The sequence below is a fragment of the Pristiophorus japonicus genome, chromosome 1 (genome assembly GCF_044704955.1).
Source record: "Pristiophorus japonicus isolate sPriJap1 chromosome 1, sPriJap1.hap1, whole genome shotgun sequence".
Taxonomy (NCBI): domain Eukaryota; kingdom Metazoa; phylum Chordata; class Chondrichthyes; family Pristiophoridae; genus Pristiophorus; species Pristiophorus japonicus.
Window position 1 is genome coordinate 475,958,973 of NC_091977.1, and position 24,004 is coordinate 475,982,976.

Genomic DNA, 24,004 nt, shown 5'->3' on the forward strand with positions numbered 1-24,004 from the left:
GGTGCCTATCTTTGGTGATTCTCTGCCGCGTGCCTTTCAATGCTGCCCGTCCTGTGTACTTCCTGATGTCGCAGCTATTTTTCACAGCCTGGGCCGGCGGTGCAATGGATAACGCGTCTGACTACGGATTAGAAGATTGCAGGTTCGGCTCCTACCTGGCTCGAGCATTTTTGCAATCTTTGCATTCTGGCTTTGGATGCCACGGAAGCGAACATAGTTGGTCACATTCTCCAGTTACTAAGCTGGCAAGTGTCTTCTTAGTGCAGTAGGCAGCGTGTCAGTCTCATAATCTGAAGGTCCTGAGTTCGATCCTTAGAGAAGGCGTTGATACTTGCATAGAAGTTTTTCCTTCTTTCATTTCAGCTGCATTCATGCAAAAATCGGAAAGTTTTGCTGAGACAGCACACCAAAGGATTTGATGTCCCTCAACCTGCGGTGACCTTCAGAAGCAGATGGGCTCACACCACACCTGACACAACTCTTGCGTCTGAACAATTACCCGAGCCAAAAGAAAAGTGGAGAATGCGGGCATTGATCCCGCTACCTCTCACATGCAAAGCGAGCGCTCTACCATTTGAGCTAATTCCCCATTCACGTCTGGCATTAGCTCCCAGTTTGCATCTGACTAGCCCCTTATCACTTGCCTCCTCGCTATTCCACGACCAGCAGAAATCTCCTGCTTCAGGTTGGCCTGCTCACTGAACACTTTCAATGCTTTGCTCCAATCGACGTTACTGAGCAATAGCAGGCGAGCAAGGGCAGGACTGGAAGCCATGGATATGGTGAAAGACGCCGAGAAGAGCTCGAGCCTGCGCAAGGGAAGCGACTTGAGCGCAACGTCGCAGCCGCCACGAGCGTGAGGGAGCAGGCGAAAGCCCTTTCTGACTGATGGACAGATGACTTCTATTGCCTGAGGCTTTGCCTGAAAGAAAGTGCTGGCTCTTTACATGCATTGCTGCTCAAAGGCACTCCCTGCTGACACACACATGCAAGTGTTCAAGCAAAACGGCAAAGGCACTGTCCTGTGCCTCAGCTGCAACATGTTCAGCTGCAAACTGCTCGTCATATTATGAGCTCTGCCTTTAGCGAATTGCCACTTACCACGCACATACTTACTTCAAAAGAATGCGCACTGCTTCAAGACGGAGTGCAACCAACCACCTAAGGACGACTTTGCTTTGCTTTGTTTTCGACTGCACTGCTCCGCTCCCCACCTGTCAATCGAAGGGAAGCGGCAGAGGTGCCTATCTTTGGTGATTCTCTGCCGCATGCCTTTCAATGCTGCCCGTCTTGTGTACTTCCTGATGTCGCAGCTATTTTTCACAGCCTGGGCCGGCGGCGCAATGGATACCGCGTCTGACTACGGATTAGAAGATTGCAGGTTCGGCTCCTACCTGGCTCGAGCATTTTTGCAATCTTTGCATTCTGGCTTTGGATGCCACGGAAGCGAACATAGTTGGTCACATTCTCCAGTTACTCAGCTGACAAGTGTCTTCTTAGTGCAGTAGGCAGCGTGTCAGTCTCATAATCTGAAGGTCCTGAGTTCGATCCTTAGAGAAGGCGTTGATACTTGCATAGAAGTTTTTCCTTCTTTCATTTCAGCTGCATTCATGCAAAAATCGGAAAGTTTTGCTGAGACAGCACACCAAAGGATTTGATGTCCCTCAACCTGCGGTGACCTTCAGAAGCAGATGGGCTCACACCACACCTGACACAACTCTTGCGTCTGAACAATTACCCGAGCCAAAAGAAAAGTGGAGAATGCGGGCATTGATCCCGCTACCTCTCACATGCAAAGCGAGCGCTCTACCATTTGAGCTAATTCCCCATTCACGTCTGGCATTAGCTCCCAGTTTGCATCTGACTAGCCCCTTATCACTTGCCTCCTCGCTATTCCACGACCAGCAGAAATCTCCTGCTTCAGGTTGGCCTGCTCACTGAACACTTTCAATGCTTTGCTCCAATCGACGTTACTGAGCAATAGCAGGCGAGCAAGGGCAGGACTGGAAGCCATGGATATGGTGAAAGACGCCGAGAAGAGCTCGAGCCTGCGCAAGGGAAGCGACTTGAGCGCAACGTCGCAGCCGCCACGAGCGAGAGGGAGCAGGCGAAAGCCCTTTCTGACTGATGGACAGATGACTTCTATTGCCTGAGGCTTTGCCTGAAAGAAAGTGCTGGCTCTTTACATGCATTGCTGCTCAAAGGCACTCCCTGCTGACACACACATGCAAGTGTTCAAGCAAAACGGCAAAGGCACTGTCCTGTGCCTCAGCTGCAACATGTTCAGCTGCAAACTGCTCGTCATATTATGAGCTCTGCCTTTAGCGAATTGCCACTTACCACGCACATACTTACTTCAAAAGAATGCGCACTGCTTCAAGACGGAGTGCAACCAACCACCTAAGGACGACTTTGCTTTGCTTTGTTTTCGACTGCACTGCTCCGCTCCCCACCTGTCAATCGAAGGGAAGCGGCAGAGGTGCTTATCTTTGGTGATTCTCTGCCGCATGCCTTTCAATGCTGCCCGTCCTGTGTACTTCCTGATGTCGCAGCTATTTTTCACAGCCTGGGCCGGCGGTGCAATGGATAACGCGTCTGACTACGGATTAGAAGATTGCAGGTTCGGCTCCTACCTGGCTCGAGCATTTTTGCAATCTTTGCATTCTGGCTTTGGATGCCACGGAAGCGAACATAGTTGGTCACATTCTCCAGTTACTCAGCTGACAAGTGTCTTCTTAGTGCAGTAGGCAGCGTGTCAGTCTCATAATCTGAAGGTCCTGAGTTCGATCCTTAGAGAAGGCGTTGATACTTGCATAGAAGTTTTTCCTTCTTTCATTTCAGCTGCATTCATGCAAAAATCGGAAAGTTTTGCTGAGACAGCACACCAAAGGATTTGATGTCCCTCAACCTGCGGTGACCTTCAGAAGCAGATGGGCTCACACCACACCTGACACAACTCTTGCGTCTGAACAATTACCCGAGCCAAAAGAAAAGTGGAGAATGCGGGCATTGATCCCGCTACCTCTCACATGCAAAGCGAGCGCTCTACCATTTGAGCTAATTCCCCATTCACGTCTGGCATTAGCTCCCAGTTTGCATCTGACTAGCCCCTTATCACTTGCCTCCTCGCTATTCCACGACCAGCAGAAATCTCCTGCTTCAGGTTGGCCTGCTCACTGAACACTTTCAATGCTTTGCTCCAATCGACGTTACTGAGCAATAGCAGGCGAGCAAGGGCAGGACTGGAAGCCATGGATATGGTGAAAGACGCCGAGAAGAGCTCGAGCCTGCGCAAGGGAAGCGACTTGAGCGCAACGTCGCAGCCGCCACGAGCGAGAGGGAGCAGGCGAAAGCCCTTTCTGACTGATGGACAGATGACTTCTATTGCCTGAGGCTTTGCCTGAAAGAAAGTGCTGGCTCTTTACATGCATTGCTGCTCAAAGGCACTCCCTGCTGACACACACATGCAAGTGTTCAAGCAAAACGGCAAAGGCACTGTCCTGTGCCTCAGCTGCAACATGTTCAGCTGCAAACTGCTCGTCATATTATGAGCTCTGCCTTTAGCGAATTGCCACTTACCACGCACATACTTACTTCAAAAGAATGCGCACTGCTTCAAGACGGAGTGCAACCAACCACCTAAGGACGACTTTGCTTTGCTTTGTTTTCGACTGCACTGCTCCGCTCCCCACCTGTCAATCGAAGGGAAGCGGCAGAGGTGCCTATCTTTGGTGATTCTCTGCCGCATGCCTTTCAATGCTGCCCGTCCTGTGTACTTCCTGATGTCGCAGCTATTTTTCACAGCCTGGGCCGGCGGCGCAATGGATAACGCGTCTGACTACGGATTAGAAGATTGCAGGTTCGGCTCCTACCTGGCTCGAGCATTTTTGCAATCTTTGCATTCTGGCTTTGGATGCCACGGAAGCGAACATAGTTGGTCACATTCTCCAGTTACTCAGCTGACAAGTGTCTTCTTAGCGCAGTAGGCAGCGTGTCAGTCTCATAATCTGAAGGTCCTGAGTTTGATCCTTAGAGAAGGCATTGATACTTGCATAGAAGTTTTTCCTTCTTTCATTTCAGCTGCATTCATGCAAAAATCGGAAAGTTTTGCTGCGACAGCACACCAAAGGATTTGATGTCCCTCAGCCTGCGGTGACCTTCAGAAGCAGATGGGCTCACACCACACCTGACACAACTCTTGCGTCTGAACAATTACCCGAGCCAAAAGAAAAGTGGAGAATGCGGGCATTGATCCCGCTACCTCTCACATGCAAAGCGAGCGCTCTACCATTTGAGCTAATTCGCCATTCACGTCTGGCATTAGCTCCCAGTTTGCATCTGACTAGCCCCTTATCACTTGCCTCCTCGCGATTCCACGACCAGCAGAAATCTCCTGCTTCAGGTTGGCCTGCTCACTGAACACTTTCAATGCTTTGCTCCAATCGACGTTACTGAGCAAATAGCAGGCGAGCAAGGGCAGGACTGGAAGCCATGGATATGGTGAAAGACGCCGAGAAGAGCTCGAGCCTGCGCAAGGGAAGCGACTTGAGCGCAACGTCGCAGCCGCCACGAGCGTGAGGGAGCAGGCGAGAGCCCTTTCTGACTGATGGACAGATGACTTCTATTGCCTGAGGCTTTGCCTGAAAGAAAGTGCTGGCTCTTTACATGCATTGCTGCTCAAAGGCACTCCCTGCTGACACACACATGCAAGTGTTCAAGCAAAACGGCGAAGGCACTGTCCTGTGCCTCAGCTGCAACATGTTCAGCTGCAAACTGCTCGTCATATTATGAGCTCTGCCTTTAGCGAATTGCCACTTACCACGCACATACTTACTTCAAAAGAATGCGCACTGCTTCAAGACGGAGTGCAACCAACCACCTAAGGACGACTTTGCTTTGCTTTGTTTTCGACTGCACTGCTCCGCTCCCCACCTGTCAATCGAAGGGAAGCGGCAGAGGTGCCTATCTTTGGTGATTCTCTGCCGCATGCCTTTCAATGCTGCCCGTCTTGTGTACTTCCTGATGTCGCAGCTATTTTTCACAGCCTGGGCCGGCGGCGCAATGGATACCGCGTCTGACTACGGATTAGAAGATTGCAGGTTCGGCTCCTACCTGGCTCGAGCATTTTTGCAATCTTTGCATTCTGGCTTTGGATGCCACGGAAGCGAACATAGTTGGTCACATTCTCCAGTTACTCAGCTGACAAGTGTCTTCTTAGTGCAGTAGGCAGCGTGTCAGTCTCATAATCTGAAGGTCCTGAGTTCGATCCTTAGAGAAGGCGTTGATACTTGCATAGAAGTTTTTCCTTCTTTCATTTCAGCTGCATTCATGCAAAAATCGGAAAGTTTTGCTGAGACAGCACACCAAAGGATTTGATGTCCCTCAACCTGCGGTGACCTTCAGAAGCAGATGGGCTCACACCACACCTGACACAACTCTTGCGTCTGAACAATTACCCGAGCCAAAAGAAAAGTGGAGAATGCGGGCATTGATCCCGCTACCTCTCACATGCAAAGCGAGCGCTCTACCATTTGAGCTAATTCCCCATTCACGTCTGGCATTAGCTCCCAGTTTGCATCTGACTAGCCCCTTATCACTTGCCTCCTCGCTATTCCACGACCAGCAGAAATCTCCTGCTTCAGGTTGGCCTGCTCACTGAACACTTTCAATGCTTTGCTCCAATCGACGTTACTGAGCAATAGCAGGCGAGCAAGGGCAGGACTGGAAGCCATGGATATGGTGAAAGACGCCGAGAAGAGCTCGAGCCTGCGCAAGGGAAGCGACTTGAGCGCAACGTCGCAGCCGCCACGAGCGAGAGGGAGCAGGCGAAAGCCCTTTCTGACTGATGGACAGATGACTTCTATTGCCTGAGGCTTTGCCTGAAAGAAAGTGCTGGCTCTTTACATGCATTGCTGCTCAAAGGCACTCCCTGCTGACACACACATGCAAGTGTTCAAGCAAAACGGCAAAGGCACTGTCCTGTGCCTCAGCTGCAACATGTTCAGCTGCAAACTGCTCGTCATATTATGAGCTCTGCCTTTAGCGAATTGCCACTTACCACGCACATACTTACTTCAAAAGAATGCGCACTGCTTCAAGACGGAGTGCAACCAACCACCTAAGGACGACTTTGCTTTGCTTTGTTTTCGACTGCACTGCTCCGCTCCCCACCTGTCAATCGAAGGGAAGCGGCAGAGGTGCCTATCTTTGGTGATTCTCTGCCGCATGCCTTTCAATGCTGCCCGTCCTGTGTACTTCCTGATGTCGCAGCTATTTTTCACAGCCTGGGCCGGCGGCGCAATGGATAACGCGTCTGACTACGGATTAGAAGATTGCAGGTTCGGCTCCTACCTGGCTCGAGCATTTTTGCAATCTTTGCATTCTGGCTTTGGATGCCACGGAAGCGAACACAGTTGGTCACATTCTCCAGTTACTCAGCTGGCAAGTGTCTTCTTAGCGCAGAAGGCAGCGTGTCAGTCTCAGAATCTGAAGGTCCTGAGTTTGATCCTTAGAGAAGGCGTTGATACTTGCATAGAAGTTTTTCCTTCTTTCATTTCAGCTGCATTCATGCAAAAATCGGAAAGTTTTGCTGCGACAGCACACCAAAGGATTTGATGTCCCTCAGCCTGCGGTGACCTTCAGAAGCAGATGGGCTCACACCACACCTGACACAACTCTTGCGTCTGAACAATTACCCGAGCCAAAAGAAAAGTGGAGAATGCGGGCATTGATCCCGCTACCTCTCACATGCAAAGCGAGCGCTCTACCATTTGAGCTAATTCCCCATTCACGTCTGGCATTAGCTCCCAGTTTGCATCTGACTAGCCCCTTATCACTTGCCTCCTCGCTATTCCACGACCAGCAGAAATCTCCTGCTTCAGGTTGGCCTGCTCACTGAACACTTTCAATGCTTTGCTCCAATCGACGTTACTGAGCAAATAGCAGGCGAGCAAGGGCAGGACTGGAAGCCATGGATATGGTGAAAGACGCCGAGAAGAGCTCGAGCCTGCGCAAGGGAAGCGACTTGAGCGCAACGTCGCAGCCGCCACGAGCGAGAGGGAGCAGGCGAGAGCCCTTTCTGACTGATGGACAGATGACTTCTATTGCCTGAGGCTTTGCCTGAAAGAAAGTGCTGGCTCTTTACATGCATTGCTGCTCAAAGGCACTCCCTGCTGACACACACATGCAAGTGTTCAAGCAAAACGGCGAAGGCACTGTCCTGTGCCTCAGCTGCAACATGTTCAGCTGCAAACTGCTCGTCATATTATGAGCTCTGCCTTTAGCGAATTGCCACTTACCACGCACATACTTACTTCAAAAGAATGCGCACTGCTTCAAGACGGAGTGCAACCAGCCACCTAAGGACGACTTTGCTTTGCTTTGTTTTCGACTGCACTGCTCCGCTCCCCACCTGTCAATCGAAGGGAAGCGGCAGAGGTGCCTATCTTTGGTGATTCTCTGCCGCATGCCTTTCAATGCTGCCCGTCCTGTGTACTTCCTGATGTCGCAGCTATTTTTCACAGCCTGGGCCGGCGGCGCAATGGATAACGCGTCTGACTACGGATTAGAAGATTGCAGGTTCGGCTCCTACCTGGCTCGAGCATTTTTGCAATCTTTGCATTCTGGCTTTGGATGCCACGGAAGCGAACATAGTTGGTCACATTCTCCAGTTACTCAGCTGACAAGTGTCTTCTTAGCGCAGTAGGCAGCGTGTCAGTCTCATAATCTGAAGGTCCTGAGTTTGATCCTTAGAGAAGGCGTTGATACTTGCATAGAAGTTTTTCCTTCTTTCATTTCAGCTGCATTCATGCAAAAATCGGAAAGTTTTGCTGCGACAGCACACCAAAGGATTTGATGTCCCTCAGCCTGCGGTGACCTTCAGAAGCAGATGGGCTCACACCACACCTGACACAACTCTTGCGTCTGAACAATTACCCGAGCCAAAAGAAAAGTGGAGAATGCGGGCATTGATCCCGCTACCTCTCACATGCAAAGCGAGCGCTCTACCATTTGAGCTAATTCCCCATTCACGTCTGGCATTAGCTCCCAGTTTGCATCTGACTAGCCCCTTATCACTTGCCTCCTCGCTATTCCACGACCAGCAGAAATCTCCTGCTTCAGGTTGGCCTGCTCACTGAACACTTTCAATGCTTTGCTCCAATCGACGTTACTGAGCAAATAGCAGGCGAGCAAGGGCAGGACTGGAAGCCATGGATATGGTGAAAGACGCCGAGAAGAGCTCGAGCCTGCGCAAGGGAAGCGACTTGAGCGCAACGTCGCAGCCGCCACGAGCGAGAGGGAGCAGGCGAGAGCCCTTTCTGACTGATGGACAGATGACTTCTATTGCCTGAGGCTTTGCCTGAAAGAAAGTGCTGGCTCTTTACATGCATTGCTGCTCAAAGGCACTCCCTGCTGACACACACATGCAAGTGTTCAAGCAAAACGGCGAAGGCACTGTCCTGTGCCTCAGCTGCAACATGTTCAGCTGCAAACTGCTCGTCATATTATGAGCTCTGCCTTTAGCGAATTGCCACTTACCACGCACATACTTACTTCAAAAGAATGCGCACTGCTTCAAGACGGAGTGCAACCAGCCACCTAAGGACGACTTTGCTTTGCTTTGTTTTCGACTGCACTGCTCCGCTCCCCACCTGTCAATCGAAGGGAAGCGGCAGAGGTGCCTATCTTTGGTGATTCTCTGCCGCATGCCTTTCAATGCTGCCCGTCCTGTGTACTTCCTGATGTCGCAGCTATTTTTCACAGCCTGGGCCGGCGGCGCAATGGATAACGCGTCTGACTACGGATTAGAAGATTGCAGGTTCGGCTCCTACCTGGCTCGAGCATTTTTGCAATCTTTGCATTCTGGCTTTGGATGCCACGGAAGCGAACATAGTTGGTCACATTCTCCAGTTACTCAGCTGACAAGTGTCTTCTTAGCGCAGTAGGCAGCGTGTCAGTCTCATAATCTGAAGGTCCTGAGTTTGATCCTTAGAGAAGGCGTTGATACTTGCATAGAAGTTTTTCCTTCTTTCATTTCAGCTGCATTCATGCAAAAATCGGAAAGTTTTGCTGCGACAGCACACCAAAGGATTTGATGTCCCTCAGCCTGCGGTGACCTTCAGAAGCAGATGGGCTCACACCACACCTGACACAACTCTTGCGTCTGAACAATTACCCGAGCCAAAAGAAAAGTGGAGAATGCGGGCATTGATCCCGCTACCTCTCACATGCAAAGCGAGCGCTCTACCATTTGAGCTAATTCCCCATTCACGTCTGGCATTAGCTCCCAGTTTGCATCTGACTAGCCCCTTATCACTTGCCTCCTCGCTATTCCACGACCAGCAGAAATCTCCTGCTTCAGGTTGGCCTGCTCACTGAACACTTTCAATGCTTTGCTCCAATCGACGTTACTGAGCAAATAGCAGGCGAGCAAGGGCAGGACTGGAAGCCATGGATATGGTGAAAGACGCCGAGAAGAGCTCGAGCCTGCGCAAGGGAAGCGACTTGAGCGCAACGTCGCAGCCGCCACGAGCGAGAGGGAGCAGGCGAGAGCCCTTTCTGACTGATGGACAGATGACTTCTATTGCCTGAGGCTTTGCCTGAAAGAAAGTGCTGGCTCTTTACATGCATTGCTGCTCAAAGGCACTCCCTGCTGACACACACATGCAAGTGTTCAAGCAAAACGGCGAAGGCACTGTCCTGTGCCTCAGCTGCAACATGTTCAGCTGAAAACTGCTCGTCATATTATGAGCTCTGCCTTTAGCGAATTGCCACTTACCACGCACATACTTACTTCAAAAGAATGCGCACTGCTTCAAGACGGAGTGCAACCAACCACCTAAGGACGACTTTGCTTTGCTTTGTTTTCGACTGCACTGCTCCGCTCCCCACCTGTCAATCGAAGGGAAGCGGCAGAGGTGCCTATCTTTGGTGATTCTCTGCCGCGTGCCTTTCAATGCTGCCCGTCCTGTGTACTTCCTGATGTCGCAGCTATTTTTCACAGCCTGGGCCGGCGGTGCAATGGATAACGCGTCTGACTACGGATTAGAAGATTGCAGGTTCGGCTCCTACCTGGCTCGAGCATTTTTGCAATCTTTGCATTCTGGCTTTGGATGCCACGGAAGCGAACATAGTTGGTCACATTCTCCAGTTACTAAGCTGGCAAGTGTCTTCTTAGCGCAGTAGGCAGCGTGTCAGTCTCAGAATCTGAAGGTCCTGAGTTCGATCCTTAGAGAAGGCATTGATACTTGCATAGAAGTTTTTCCTTCTTTCATTTCAGCTGCATTCATGCAAAAATCGGAAAGTTTTGCTGCGACAGCACACCAAAGGATTTGATGTCCCTCAGCCTGCGGTGACCTTCAGAAGCAGATGGGCTCACACCACACCTGACACAACTCTTGCGTCTGAACAATTACCCGAGCCAAAAGAAAAGTGGAGAATGCGGGCATTGATCCCGCTACCTCTCACATGCAAAGCGAGCGCTCTACCATTTGAGCTAATTCCCCATTCATGTCTGGTATTAGCTCCCAGTTTGCATCTGACTAGCCCCTTATCACTTGCCTCCTCGCTATTCCACGACCAGCAGAAATCTCCTGCTTCAGGTTGGCCTGCTCACTGAACACTTTCAATGCTTTGCTCCAATCGACGTTACTGAGCAATAGCAGGCGAGCAAGGGCAGGACTGGAAGCCATGGATATGGTGAAAGACGCCGAGAAGAGCTCGAGCCTGCGCAAGGGAAGCGACTTGAGCGCAACGTCGCAGCCGCCACGAGCGAGAGGGAGCAGGCGAGAGCCCTTTCTGACTGATGGACAGATGACTTCTATTGCCTGAGGCTTTGCCTGAAAGAAAGTGCTGGCTCTTTACATGCATTGCTGCTCAAAGGCACTCCCTGCTGACACACACATGCAAGTGTTCAAGCAAAACGGCGAAGGCACTGTCCTGTGCCTCAGCTGCAACATGTTCAGCTGCAAACTGCTCGTCATATTATGAGCTCTGCCTTTAGCGAATTGCCACTTACCACGCACATACTTACTTCAAAAGAATGCGCACTGCTTCAAGACGGAGTGCAACCAACCACCTAAGGACGACTTTGCTTTGCTTTGTTTTCGACTGCACTGCTCCGCTCCCCACCTGTCAATCGAAGGGAAGCGGCAGAGGTGCCTATCTTTGGTGATTCTCTGCCGCATGCCTTTCAATGCTGCCCGTCCTGTGTACTTCCTGATGTCGCAGCTATTTTTCACAGCCTGGGCCGGCGGCGCAATGGATAACGCGTCTGACTACGGATTAGAAGATTGCAGGTTCGGCTCCTACCTGGCTCGAGCATTTTTGCAATCTTTGCATTCTGGCTTTGGATGCCACGGAAGCGAACATAGTTGGTCACATTCTCCAGTTACTCAGCTGACAAGTGTCTTCTTAGCGCAGTAGGCAGCGTGTCAGTCTCATAATCTGAAGGTCCTGAGTTTGATCCTTAGAGAAGGCGTTGATACTTGCATAGAAGTTTTTCCTTCTTTCATTTCAGCTGCATTCATGCAAAAATCGGAAAGTTTTGCTGCGACAGCACACCAAAGGATTTGATGTCCCTCAGCCTGCGGTGACCTTCAGAAGCAGATGGGCTCACACCACACCTGACACAACTCTTGCGTCTGAACAATTACCCGAGCCAAAAGAAAAGTGGAGAATGCGGGCATTGATCCCGCTACCTCTCACATGCAAAGCGAGCGCTCTACCATTTGAGCTAATTCCCCATTCACGTCTGGCATTAGCTCCCAGTTTGCATCTGACTAGCCCCTTATCACTTGCCTCCTCGCTATTCCACGACCAGCAGAAATCTCCTGCTTCAGGTTGGCCTGCTCACTGAACACTTTCAATGCTTTGCTCCAATCGACGTTACTGAGCAAATAGCAGGCGAGCAAGGGCAGGACTGGAAGCCATGGATATGGTGAAAGACGCCGAGAAGAGCTCGAGCCTGCGCAAGGGAAGCGACTTGAGCGCAACGTCGCAGCCGCCACGAGCGAGAGGGAGCAGGCGAAAGCCCTTTCTGACTGATGGACAGATGACTTCTATTGCCTGAGGCTTTGCCTGAAAGAAAGTGCTGGCTCTTTACATGCATTGCTGCTCAAAGGCACTCCCTGCTGACACACACATGCAAGTGTTCAAGCAAAACGGCGAAGGCACTGTCCTGTGCCTCAGCTGCAACATGTTCAGCTGAAAACTGCTCGTCATATTATGAGCTCTGCCTTTAGCGAATTGCCACTTACCACGCACATACTTACTTCAAAAGAATGCGCACTGCTTCAAGACGGAGTGCAACCAACCACCTAAGGACGACTTTGCTTTGCTTTGTTTTCGACTGCACTGCTCCGCTCCCCACCTGTCAATCGAAGGGAAGCGGCAGAGGTGCCTATCTTTGGTGATTCTCTGCCGCATGCCTTTCAATGCTGCCCGTCCTGTGTACTTCCTGATGTCGCAGCTATTTTTCACAGCCTGGGCCGGCGGCGCAATGGATAACGCGTCTGACTACGGATTAGAAGATTGCAGGTTCGGCTCCTACCTGGCTCGAGCATTTTTGCAATCTTTGCATTCTGGCTTTGGATGCCACGGAAGCGAACATAGTTGGTCACATTCTCCAGTTACTCAGCTGACAAGTGTCTTCTTAGCGCAGTAGGCAGCGTGTCAGTCTCATAATCTGAAGGTCCTGAGTTTGATCCTTAGAGAAGGCGTTGATACTTGCATAGAAGTTTTTCCTTCTTTCATTTCAGCTGCATTCATGCAAAAATCGGAAAGTTTTGCTGCGACAGCACACCAAAGGATTTGATGTCCCTCAGCCTGCGGTGACCTTCAGAAGCAGATGGGCTCACACCACACCTGACACAACTCTTGCGTCTGAACAATTACCCGAGCCAAAAGAAAAGTGGAGAATGCGGGCATTGATCCCGCTACCTCTCACATGCAAAGCGAGCGCTCTACCATTTGAGCTAATTCCCCATTCACGTCTGGCATTAGCTCCCAGTTTGCATCTGACTAGCCCCTTATCACTTGCCTCCTCGCTATTCCACGACCAGCAGAAATCTCCTGCTTCAGGTTGGCCTGCTCACTGAACACTTTCAATGCTTTGCTCCAATCGACGTTACTGAGCAAATAGCAGGCGAGCAAGGGCAGGACTGGAAGCCATGGATATGGTGAAAGACGCCGAGAAGAGCTCGAGCCTGCGCAAGGGAAGCGACTTGAGCGCAACGTCGCAGCCGCCACGAGCGAGAGGGAGCAGGCGAGAGCCCTTTCTGACTGATGGACAGATGACTTCTATTGCCTGAGGCTTTGCCTGAAAGAAAGTGCTGGCTCTTTACATGCATTGCTGCTCAAAGGCACTCCCTGCTGACACACACATGCAAGTGTTCAAGCAAAACGGCGAAGGCACTGTCCTGTGCCTCAGCTGCAACATGTTCAGCTGAAAACTGCTCGTCATATTATGAGCTCTGCCTTTAGCGAATTGCCACTTACCACGCACATACTTACTTCAAAAGAATGCGCACTGCTTCAAGACGGAGTGCAACCAACCACCTAAGGACGACTTTGCTTTGCTTTGTTTTCGACTGCACTGCTCCGCTCCCCACCTGTCAATCGAAGGGAAGCGGCAGAGGTGCCTATCTTTGGTGATTCTCTGCCGCATGCCTTTCAATGCTGCCCGTCCTGTGTACTTCCTGATGTCGCAGCTATTTTTCACAGCCTGGGCCGGCGGCGCAATGGATAACGCGTCTGACTACGGATTAGAAGATTGCAGGTTCGGCTCCTACCTGGCTCGAGCATTTTTGCAATCTTTGCATTCTGGCTTTGGATGCCACGGAAGCGAACATAGTTGGTCACATTCTCCAGTTACTCAGCTGACAAGTGTCTTCTTAGCGCAGTAGGCAGCGTGTCAGTCTCATAATCTGAAGGTCCTGAGTTTGATCCTTAGAGAAGGCGTTGATACTTGCATAGAAGTTTTTCCTTCTTTCATTTCAGCTGCATTCATGCAAAAATCGGAAAGTTTTGCTGCGACAGCACACCAAAGGATTTGATGTCCCTCAGCCTGCGGTGACCTTCAGAAGCAGATGGGCTCACACCACACCTGACACAACTCTTGCGTCTGAACAATTACCCGAGCCAAAAGAAAAGTGGAGAATGCGGGCATTGATCCCGCTACCTCTCACATGCAAAGCGAGCGCTCTACCATTTGAGCTAATTCCCCATTCACGTCTGGCATTAGCTCCCAGTTTGCATCTGACTAGCCCCTTATCACTTGCCTCCTCGCTATTCCACGACCAGCAGAAATCTCCTGCTTCAGGTTGGCCTGCTCACTGAACACTTTCAATGCTTTGCTCCAATCGACGTTACTGAGCAAATAGCAGGCGAGCAAGGGCAGGACTGGAAGCCATGGATATGGTGAAAGACGCCGAGAAGAGCTCGAGCCTGCGCAAGGGAAGCGACTTGAGCGCAACGTCGCAGCCGCCACGAGCGAGAGGGAGCAGGCGAGAGCCCTTTCTGACTGATGGACAGATGACTTCTATTGCCTGAGGCTTTGCCTGAAAGAAAGTGCTGGCTCTTTACATGCATTGCTGCTCAAAGGCACTCCCTGCTGACACACACATGCAAGTGTTCAAGCAAAACGGCGAAGGCACTGTCCTGTGCCTCAGCTGCAACATGTTCAGCTGAAAACTGCTCGTCATATTATGAGCTCTGCCTTTAGCGAATTGCCACTTACCACGCACATACTTACTTCAAAAGAATGCGCACTGCTTCAAGACGGAGTGCAACCAACCACCTAAGGACGACTTTGCTTTGCTTTGTTTTCGACTGCACTGCTCCGCTCCCCACCTGTCAATCGAAGGGAAGCGGCAGAGGTGCCTATCTTTGGTGATTCTCTGCCGCATGCCTTTCAATGCTGCCCGTCCTGTGTACTTCCTGATGTCGCAGCTATTTTTCACAGCCTGGGCCGGCGGCGCAATGGATAACGCGTCTGACTACGGATTAGAAGATTGCAGGTTCGGCTCCTACCTGGCTCGAGCATTTTTGCAATCTTTGCATTCTGGCTTTGGATGCCACGGAAGCGAACATAGTTGGTCACATTCTCCAGTTACTCAGCTGACAAGTGTCTTCTTAGCGCAGTAGGCAGCGTGTCAGTCTCATAATCTGAAGGTCCTGAGTTTGATCCTTAGAGAAGGCGTTGATACTTGCATAGAAGTTTTTCCTTCTTTCATTTCAGCTGCATTCATGCAAAAATCGGAAAGTTTTGCTGCGACAGCACACCAAAGGATTTGATGTCCCTCAGCCTGCGGTGACCTTCAGAAGCAGATGGGCTCACACCACACCTGACACAACTCTTGCGTCTGAACAATTACCCGAGCCAAAAGAAAAGTGGAGAATGCGGGCATTGATCCCGCTACCTCTCACATGCAAAGCGAGCGCTCTACCATTTGAGCTAATTCCCCATTCACGTCTGGCATTAGCTCCCAGTTTGCATCTGACTAGCCCCTTATCACTTGCCTCCTCGCTATTCCACGACCAGCAGAAATCTCCTGCTTCAGGTTGGCCTGCTCACTGAACACTTTCAATGCTTTGCTCCAATCGACGTTACTGAGCAAATAGCAGGCGAGCAAGGGCAGGACTGGAAGCCATGGATATGGTGAAAGACGCCGAGAAGAGCTCGAGCCTGCGCAAGGGAAGCGACTTGAGCGCAACGTCGCAGCCGCCACGAGCGAGAGGGAGCAGGCGAGAGCCCTTTCTGACTGATGGACAGATGACTTCTATTGCCTGAGGCTTTGCCTGAAAGAAAGTGCTGGCTCTTTACATGCATTGCTGCTCAAAGGCACTCCCTGCTGACACACACATGCAAGTGTTCAAGCAAAACGGCGAAGGCACTGTCCTGTGCCTCAGCTGCAACATGTTCAGCTGAAAACTGCTCGTCATATTATGAGCTCTGCCTTTAGCGAATTGCCACTTACCACGCACATACTTACTTCAAAAGAATGCGCACTGCTTCAAGACGGAGTGCAACCAACCACCTAAGGACGACTTTGCTTTGCTTTGTTTTCGACTGCACTGCTCCGCTCCCCACCTGTCAATCGAAGGGAAGCGGCAGAGGTGCCTATCTTTGGTGATTCTCTGCCGCATGCCTTTCAATGCTGCCCGTCCTGTGTACTTCCTGATGTCGCAGCTATTTTTCACAGCCTGGGCCGGCGGCGCAATGGATAACGCGTCTGACTACGGATTAGAAGATTGCAGGTTCGGCTCCTACCTGGCTCGAGCATTTTTGCAATCTTTGCATTCTGGCTTTGGATGCCACGGAAGCGAACATAGTTGGTCACATTCTCCAGTTACTCAGCTGACAAGTGTCTTCTTAGCGCAGTAGGCAGCGTGTCAGTCTCATAATCTGAAGGTCCTGAGTTTGATCCTTAGAGAAGGCGTTGATACTTGCATAGAAGTTTTTCCTTCTTTCATTTCAGCTGCATTCATGCAAAAATCGGAAAGTTTTGCTGCGACAGCACACCAAAGGATTTGATGTCCCTCAGCCTGCGGTGACCTTCAGAAGCAGATGGGCTCACACCACACCTGACACAACTCTTGCGTCTGAACAATTACCCGAGCCAAAAGAAAAGTGGAGAATGCGGGCATTGATCCCGCTACCTCTCACATGCAAAGCGAGCGCTCTACCATTTGAGCTAATTCCCCATTCACGTCTGGCATTAGCTCCCAGTTTGCATCTGACTAGCCCCTTATCACTTGCCTCCTCGCTATTCCACGACCAGCAGAAATCTCCTGCTTCAGGTTGGCCTGCTCACTGAACACTTTCAATGCTTTGCTCCAATCGACGTTACTGAGCAAATAGCAGGCGAGCAAGGGCAGGACTGGAAGCCATGGATATGGTGAAAGACGCCGAGAAGAGCTCGAGCCTGCGCAAGGGAAGCGACTTGAGCGCAACGTCGCAGCCGCCACGAGCGAGAGGGAGCAGGCGAGAGCCCTTTCTGACTGATGGACAGATGACTTCTATTGCCTGAGGCTTTGCCTGAAAGAAAGTGCTGGCTCTTTACATGCATTGCTGCTCAAAGGCACTCCCTGCTGACACACACATGCAAGTGTTCAAGCAAAACGGCGAAGGCACTGTCCTGTGCCTCAGCTGCAACATGTTCAGCTGCAAACTGCTCGTCATATTATGAGCTCTGCCTTTAGCGAATTGCCACTTACCACGCACATACTTACTTCAAAAGAATGCGCACTGCTTCAAGACGGAGTGCAACCAGCCACCTAAGGACGACTTTGCTTTGCTTTGTTTTCGACTGCACTGCTCCGCTCCCCACCTGTCAATCGAAGGGAAGCGGCAGAGGTGCCTATCTTTGGTGATTCTCTGCCGCGTGCCTTTCAATGCTGCCCGTCCTGTGTACTTCCTGATGTCGCAGCTATTTTTCACAGCCTGGGCCGGCGGCGCAATGGATAACGCGTCTGACTACGGATTAGAAGATTGCAGGTTCGGCTCCTACCTGGCTCGAGCATTTTTGCAATCTTTGCATTCTGGCTTTGGATGCCACGGAAGCGAACATAGTTGGTCACATTCTCCAGTTACTCAGCTGACAAGTGTCTTCTTAGCGCAGTAGGCAGCGTGTCAGTCTCATAATCTGAAGGTCCTGAGTTTGATCCTTAGAGAAGGCGTTGATACTTGCATAGAAGTTTTTCCTTCTTTCATTTCAGCTGCATTCATGCAAAAATCGGAAAGTTTTGCTGCGACAGCACACCAAAGGATTTGATGTCCCTCAGCCTGCGGTGACCTTCAGAAGCAGATGGGCTCACACCACACCTGACACAACTCTTGCGTCTGAACAATTACCCGAGCCAAAAGAAAAGTGGAGAATGCGGGCATTGATCCCGCTACCTCTCACATGCAAAGCGAGCGCTCTACCATTTGAGCTAATTCCCCATTCACGTCTGGCATTAGCTCCCAGTTTGCATCTGACTAGCCCCTTATCACTTGCCTCCTCGCTATTCCACGACCAGCAGAAATCTCCTGCTTCAGGTTGGCCTGCTCACTGAACACTTTCAATGCTTTGCTCCAATCGACGTTACTGAGCAAATAGCAGGCGAGCAAGGGCAGGACTGGAAGCCATGGATATGGTGAAAGACGCCGAGAAGAGCTCGAGCCTGCGCAAGGGAAGCGACTTGAGCGCAACGTCGCAGCCGCCACGAGCGAGAGGGAGCAGGCGAAAGCCCTTTCTGACTGATGGACAGATGACTTCTATTGCCTGAGGCTTTGCCTGAAAGAAAGTGCTGGCTCTTTACATGCATTGCTGCTCAAAGGCACTCCCTGCTGACACACACATGCAAGTGTTCAAGCAAAACGGCGAAGGCACTGTCCTGTGCCTCAGCTGCAACATGTTCAGCTGCAAACTGCTCGTCATATTATGAGCTCTGCCTTTAGCGAATTGCCACTTACCACGCACATACTTACTTCAAAAGAATGCGCACTGCTTCAAGACGGAGTGCAACCAACCACCTAAGGACGACTTTGCTTTGCTTTGTTTTCGACTGCACTGCTCCGCTCCCCACCTGTCAATCGAAGGGAAGCGGCAGAGGTGCCTATCTTTGGTGATTCTCTGCCGCATGCCTTTCAATGCTGCCCGTCTTGTGTACTTCCTGATGTCGCAGCTATTTTTCACAGCCTGGGCCGGCGGCGCAATGGATACCGCGTCTGACTACGGATTAGAAGATTGCAGGTTCGGCTCCTACCTGGCTCGAGCATTTTTGCAATCTTTGCATTCTGGCTTTGGATGCCACGGAAGCGAACATAGTTGGTCACATTCTCCAGTTACTAAGCTGGCAAGTGTCTTCTTAGTGCAGTAGGCAGCGTGTCAGTCTCATAATCTGAAGGTCCTGAGTTCGATCCTTAGAGAAGGCGTTGATACTTGCATAGAAGTTTTTCCTTCTTTCATTTCAGCTGCATTCATGCAAAAATCGGAAAGTTTTGCTGAGACAGCACACCAAAGGATTTGATGTCCCTCAACCTGCGGTGACCTTCAGAAGCAGATGGGCTCACACCACACCTGACACAACTCTTGCGTCTGAACAATTACCCGAGCCAAAAGAAAAGTGGAGAATGCGGGCATTGATCCCGCTACCTCTCACATGCAAAGCAAGCGCTCTACCATTTGAGCTAATTCCCCATTCACGTCTGGCATTAGCTCCCAGTTTGCATCTGACTAGCCCCTTATCACTTGCCTCCTCGCTATTCCACGACCAGCAGAAATCTCCTGCTTCAGGTTGGCCTGCTCACTGAACACTTTCAATGCTTTGCTCCAATCGACGTTACTGAGCAAATAGCAGGCGAGCAAGGGCAGGACTGGAAGCCATGGATATGGTGAAAGACGCCGAGAAGAGCTCGAGCCTGCGCAAGGGAAGCGACTTGAGCGCAACGTCGCAGCCGCCACGAGCGAGAGGGAGCAGGCGAGAGCCCTTTCTGACTGATGGACAGATGACTTCTATTGCCTGAGGCTTTGCCTGAAAGAAAGTGCTGGCTCTTTACATGCATTGCTGCTCAAAGGCACTCCCTGCTGACACACACATGCAAGTGTTCAAGCAAAACGGCGAAGGCACTGTCCTGTGCCTCAGCTGCAACATGTTCAGCTGCAAACTGCTCGTCATATTATGAGCTCTGCCTTTAGCGAATTGCCACTTACCACGCACATACTTACTTCAAAAGAATGCGCACTGCTTCAAGACGGAGTGCAACCAACCACCTAAGGACGACTTTGCTTTGCTTTGTTTTCGACTGCACTGCTCCGCTCCCCACCTGTCAATCGAAGGGAAGCGGCAGAGGTGCCTATCTTTGGTGATTCTCTGCCGCATGCCTTTCAATGCTGCCCGTCCTGTGTACTTCCTGATGTCGCAGCTATTTTTCACAGCCTGGGCCGGCGGCGCAATGGATAACGCGTCTGACTACGGATTAGAAGATTGCAGGTTCGGCTCCTACCTGGCTCGAGCATTTTTGCAATCTTTGCATTCTGGCTTTGGATGCCACGGAAGCGAACATAGTTGGTCACATTCTCCAGTTACTAAGCTGGCAAGTGTCTTCTTAGTGCAGTAGGCAGCGTGTCAGTCTCATAATCTGAAGGTCCTGAGTTCGATCCTTAGAGAAGGCGTTGATACTTGCATAGAAGTTTTTCCTTCTTTCATTTCAGCTGCATTCATGCAAAAATCGGAAAGTTTTGCTGAGACAGCACACCAAAGGATTTGATGTCCCTCAACCTGCGGTGACCTTCAGAAGCAGATGGGCTCACACCACACCTGACACAACTCTTGCGTCTGAACAATTACCCGAGCCAAAAGAAAAGTGGAGAATGCGGGCATTGATCCCGCTACCTCTCACATGCAAAGCAAGCGCTCTACCATTTGAGCTAATTCCCCATTCACGTCTGGCATTAGCTCCCAGTTTGCATCTGACTAGCCCCTTATCACTTGCCTCCTCGCTATTCCACGACCAGCAGAAATCTCCTGCTTCAGGTTGGCCTGCTCACTGAACACTTTCAATGCTTTGCTCCAATCGACGTTACTGAGCAAATAGCAGGCGAGCAAGGGCAGGACTGGAAGCCATGGATATGGTGAAAGACGCCGAGAAGAGCTCGAGCCTGCGCAAGGGAAGCGACTTGAGCGCAACGTCGCAGCCGCCACGAGCGAGAGGGAGCAGGCGAGAGCCCTTTCTGACTGATGGACAGATGACTTCTATTGCCTGAGGCTTTGCCTGAAAGAAAGTGCTGGCTCTTTACATGCATTGCTGCTCAAAGGCACTCCCTGCTGACACACACATGCAAGTGTTCAAGCAAAACGGCGAAGGCACTGTCCTGTGCCTCAGCTGCAACATGTTCAGCTGCAAACTGCTCGTCATATTATGAGCTCTGCCTTTAGCGAATTGCCACTTACCACGCACATACTTACTTCAAAAGAATGCGCACTGCTTCAAGACGGAGTGCAACCAACCACCTAAGGACGACTTTGCTTTGCTTTGTTTTCGACTGCACTGCTCCGCTCCCCACCTGTCAATCGAAGGGAAGCGGCAGAGGTGCCTATCTTTGGTGATTCTCTGCCGCATGCCTTTCAATGCTGCCCGTCCTGTGTACTTCCTGATGTCGCAGCTATTTTTCACAGCCTGGGCCGGCGGCGCAATGGATAACGCGTCTGACTACGGATTAGAAGATTGCAGGTTCGGCTCCTACCTGGCTCGAGCATTTTTGCAATCTTTGCATTCTGGCTTTGGATGCCACGGAAGCGAACATAGTTGGTCACATTCTCCAGTTACTCAGCTGACAAGTGTCTTCTTAGCGCAGTAGGCAGCGTGTCAGTCTCATAATCTGAAGGTCCTGAGTTTGATCCTTAGAGAAGGCGTTGATACTTGCATAGAAGTTTTTCCTTCTTTCATTTCAGCTGCATTCATGCAAAAATCGGAAAGTTTTGCTGCGACAGCACACCAAAGGATTTGATGTCCCTCAGCCTGCGGTGACCTTCAGAAGCAGATGGGCTCACACCACACCTGACACAACTCTTGCGTCTGAACAATTACCCGAGCCAAAAGAAAAGTGGAGAATGCGGGCATTGATCCCGCTACCTCTCACATGCAAAGCGAGCGCTCTACCATTTGAGCTAATTCCCCATTCACGTCTGGCATTAGCTCCCAGTTTGCATCTGACTAGCCCCTTATCACTTGCCTCCTCGCTATTCCACGACCAGCAGAAATCTCCTGCTTCAGGTTGGCCTGCTCACTGAACACTTTCAATGCTTTGCTCCAATCGACGTTACTGAGCAAATAGCAGGCGAGCAAGGGCAGGACTGGAAGCCATGGATATGGTGAAAGACGCCGAGAAGAGCTCGAGCCTGCGCAAGGGAAGCGACTTGAGCGCAACGTCGCAGCCGCCACGAGCGAGAGGGAGCAGGCGAAAGCCCTTTCTGACTGATGGACAGATGACTTCTATTGCCTGAGGCTTTGCCTGAAAGAAAGTGCTGGCTCTTTACATGCATTGCTGCTCAAAGGCACTCCCTGCTGACACACACATGCAAGTGTTCAAGCAAAACGGCGAAGGCACTGTCCTGTGCCTCAGCTGCAACATGTTCAGCTGAAAACTGCTCGTCATATTATGAGCTCTGCCTTTAGCGAATTGCCACTTACCACGCACATACTTACTTCAAAAGAATGCGCACTGCTTCAAGACGGAGTGCAACCAACCACCTAAGGACGACTTTGCTTTGCTTTGTTTTCGACTGCACTGCTCCGCTCCCCACCTGTCAATCGAAGGGAAGCGGCAGAGGTGCCTATCTTTGGTGATTCTCTGCCGCATGCCTTTCAATGCTGCCCGTCTTGTGTACTTCCTGATGTCGCAGCTATTTTTCACAGCCTGGGCCGGCGGCGCAATGGATACCGCGTCTGACTACGGATTAGAAGATTGCAGGTTCGGCTCCTACCTGGCTCGAGCATTTTTGCAATCTTTGCATTCTGGCTTTGGATGCCACGGAAGCGAACATAGTTGGTCACATTCTCCAGTTACTAAGCTGGCAAGTGTCTTCTTAGTGCAGTAGGCAGCGTGTCAGTCTCATAATCTGAAGGTCCTGAGTTCGATCCTTAGAGAAGGCGTTGATACTTGCATAGAAGTTTTTCCTTCTTTCATTTCAGCTGCATTCATGCAAAAATCGGAAAGTTTTGCTGAGACAGCACACCAAAGGATTTGATGTCCCTCAACCTGCGGTGACCTTCAGAAGCAGATGGGCTCACACCACACCTGACACAACTCTTGCGTCTGAACAATTACCCGAGCCAAAAGAAAAGTGGAGAATGCGGGCATTGATCCCGCTACCTCTCACATGCAAAGCGAGCGCTCTACCATTTGAGCTAATTCCCCATTCACGTCTGGCATTAGCTCCCAGTTTGCATCTGACTAGCCCCTTATCACTTGCCTCCTCGCTATTCCACGACCAGCAGAAATCTCCTGCTTCAGGTTGGCCTGCTCACTGAACACTTTCAATGCTTTGCTCCAATCGACGTTACTGAGCAATAGCAGGCGAGCAAGGGCAGGACTGGAAGCCATGGATATGGTGAAAGACGCCGAGAAGAGCTCGAGCCTGCGCAAGGGAAGCGACTTGAGCGCAACGTCGCAGCCGCCACGAGCGAGAGGGAGCAGGCGAAAGCCCTTTCTGACTGATGGACAGATGACTTCTATTGCCTGAGGCTTTGCCTGAAAGAAAGTGCTGGCTCTTTACATGCATTGCTGCTCAAAGGCACTCCCTGCTGACACACACATGCAAGTGTTCAAGCAAAACGGCGAAGGCACTGTCCTGTGCCTCAGCTGCAACATGTTCAGCTGAAAACTGCTCGTCATATTATGAGCTCTGCCTTTAGCGAATTGCCACTTACCACGCACATACTTACTTCAAAAGAATGCGCACTGCTTCAAGACGGAGTGCAACCAACCACCTAAGGACGACTTTGCTTTGCTTTGTTTTCGACTGCACTGCTCCGCTCCCCACCTGTCAATCGAAGGGAAGCGGCAGAGGTGCCTATCTTTGGTGATTCTCTGCCGCGTGCCTTTCAATGCTGCCCGTCCTGTGTACTTCCTGATGTCGCAGCTATTTTTCACAGCCTGGGCCGGCGGCGCAATGGATAACGCGTCTGACTACGGATTAGAAGATTGCAGGTTCGGCTCCTACCTGGCTCGAGCATTTTTGCAATCTTTGCATTCTGGCTTTGGATGCCACGGAAGCGAACATAGTTGGTCACATTCTCCAGTTACTAAGCTGGCAAGTGTCTTCTTAGCGCAGTAGGCAGCGTGTCAGTCTCAGAATCTGAAGGTCCTGAGTTCGATCCTTAGAGAAGGCATTGATACTTGCATAGAAGTTTTTCCTTCTTTCATTTCAGCTGCATTCATGCAAAAATCGGAAAGTTTTGCTGCGACAGCACACCAAAGGATTTGATGTCCCTCAGCCTGCGGTGACCTTCAGAAGC

At 50.9% G+C, this 24,004-nt stretch overlaps 2 non-coding genes across 2 annotated transcripts; both read left to right on the forward strand.

Annotated features, from left to right (window-relative positions):
- The first annotated feature begins 10,167 nt into the window (after positions 1-10,167).
- Positions 10,168-10,240, forward strand: trnal-cag (transfer RNA leucine (anticodon CAG)). The gene has a single exon. It is a non-coding gene; the product is annotated as a tRNA-Leu (tRNA).
- Positions 10,241-23,805: 13,565 nt separating this feature from the next.
- On the forward strand, positions 23,806-23,878 carry trnal-cag (transfer RNA leucine (anticodon CAG)). The gene has a single exon. It is a non-coding gene; the product is annotated as a tRNA-Leu (tRNA).
- Positions 23,879-24,004: the final 126 nt, after the last annotated feature.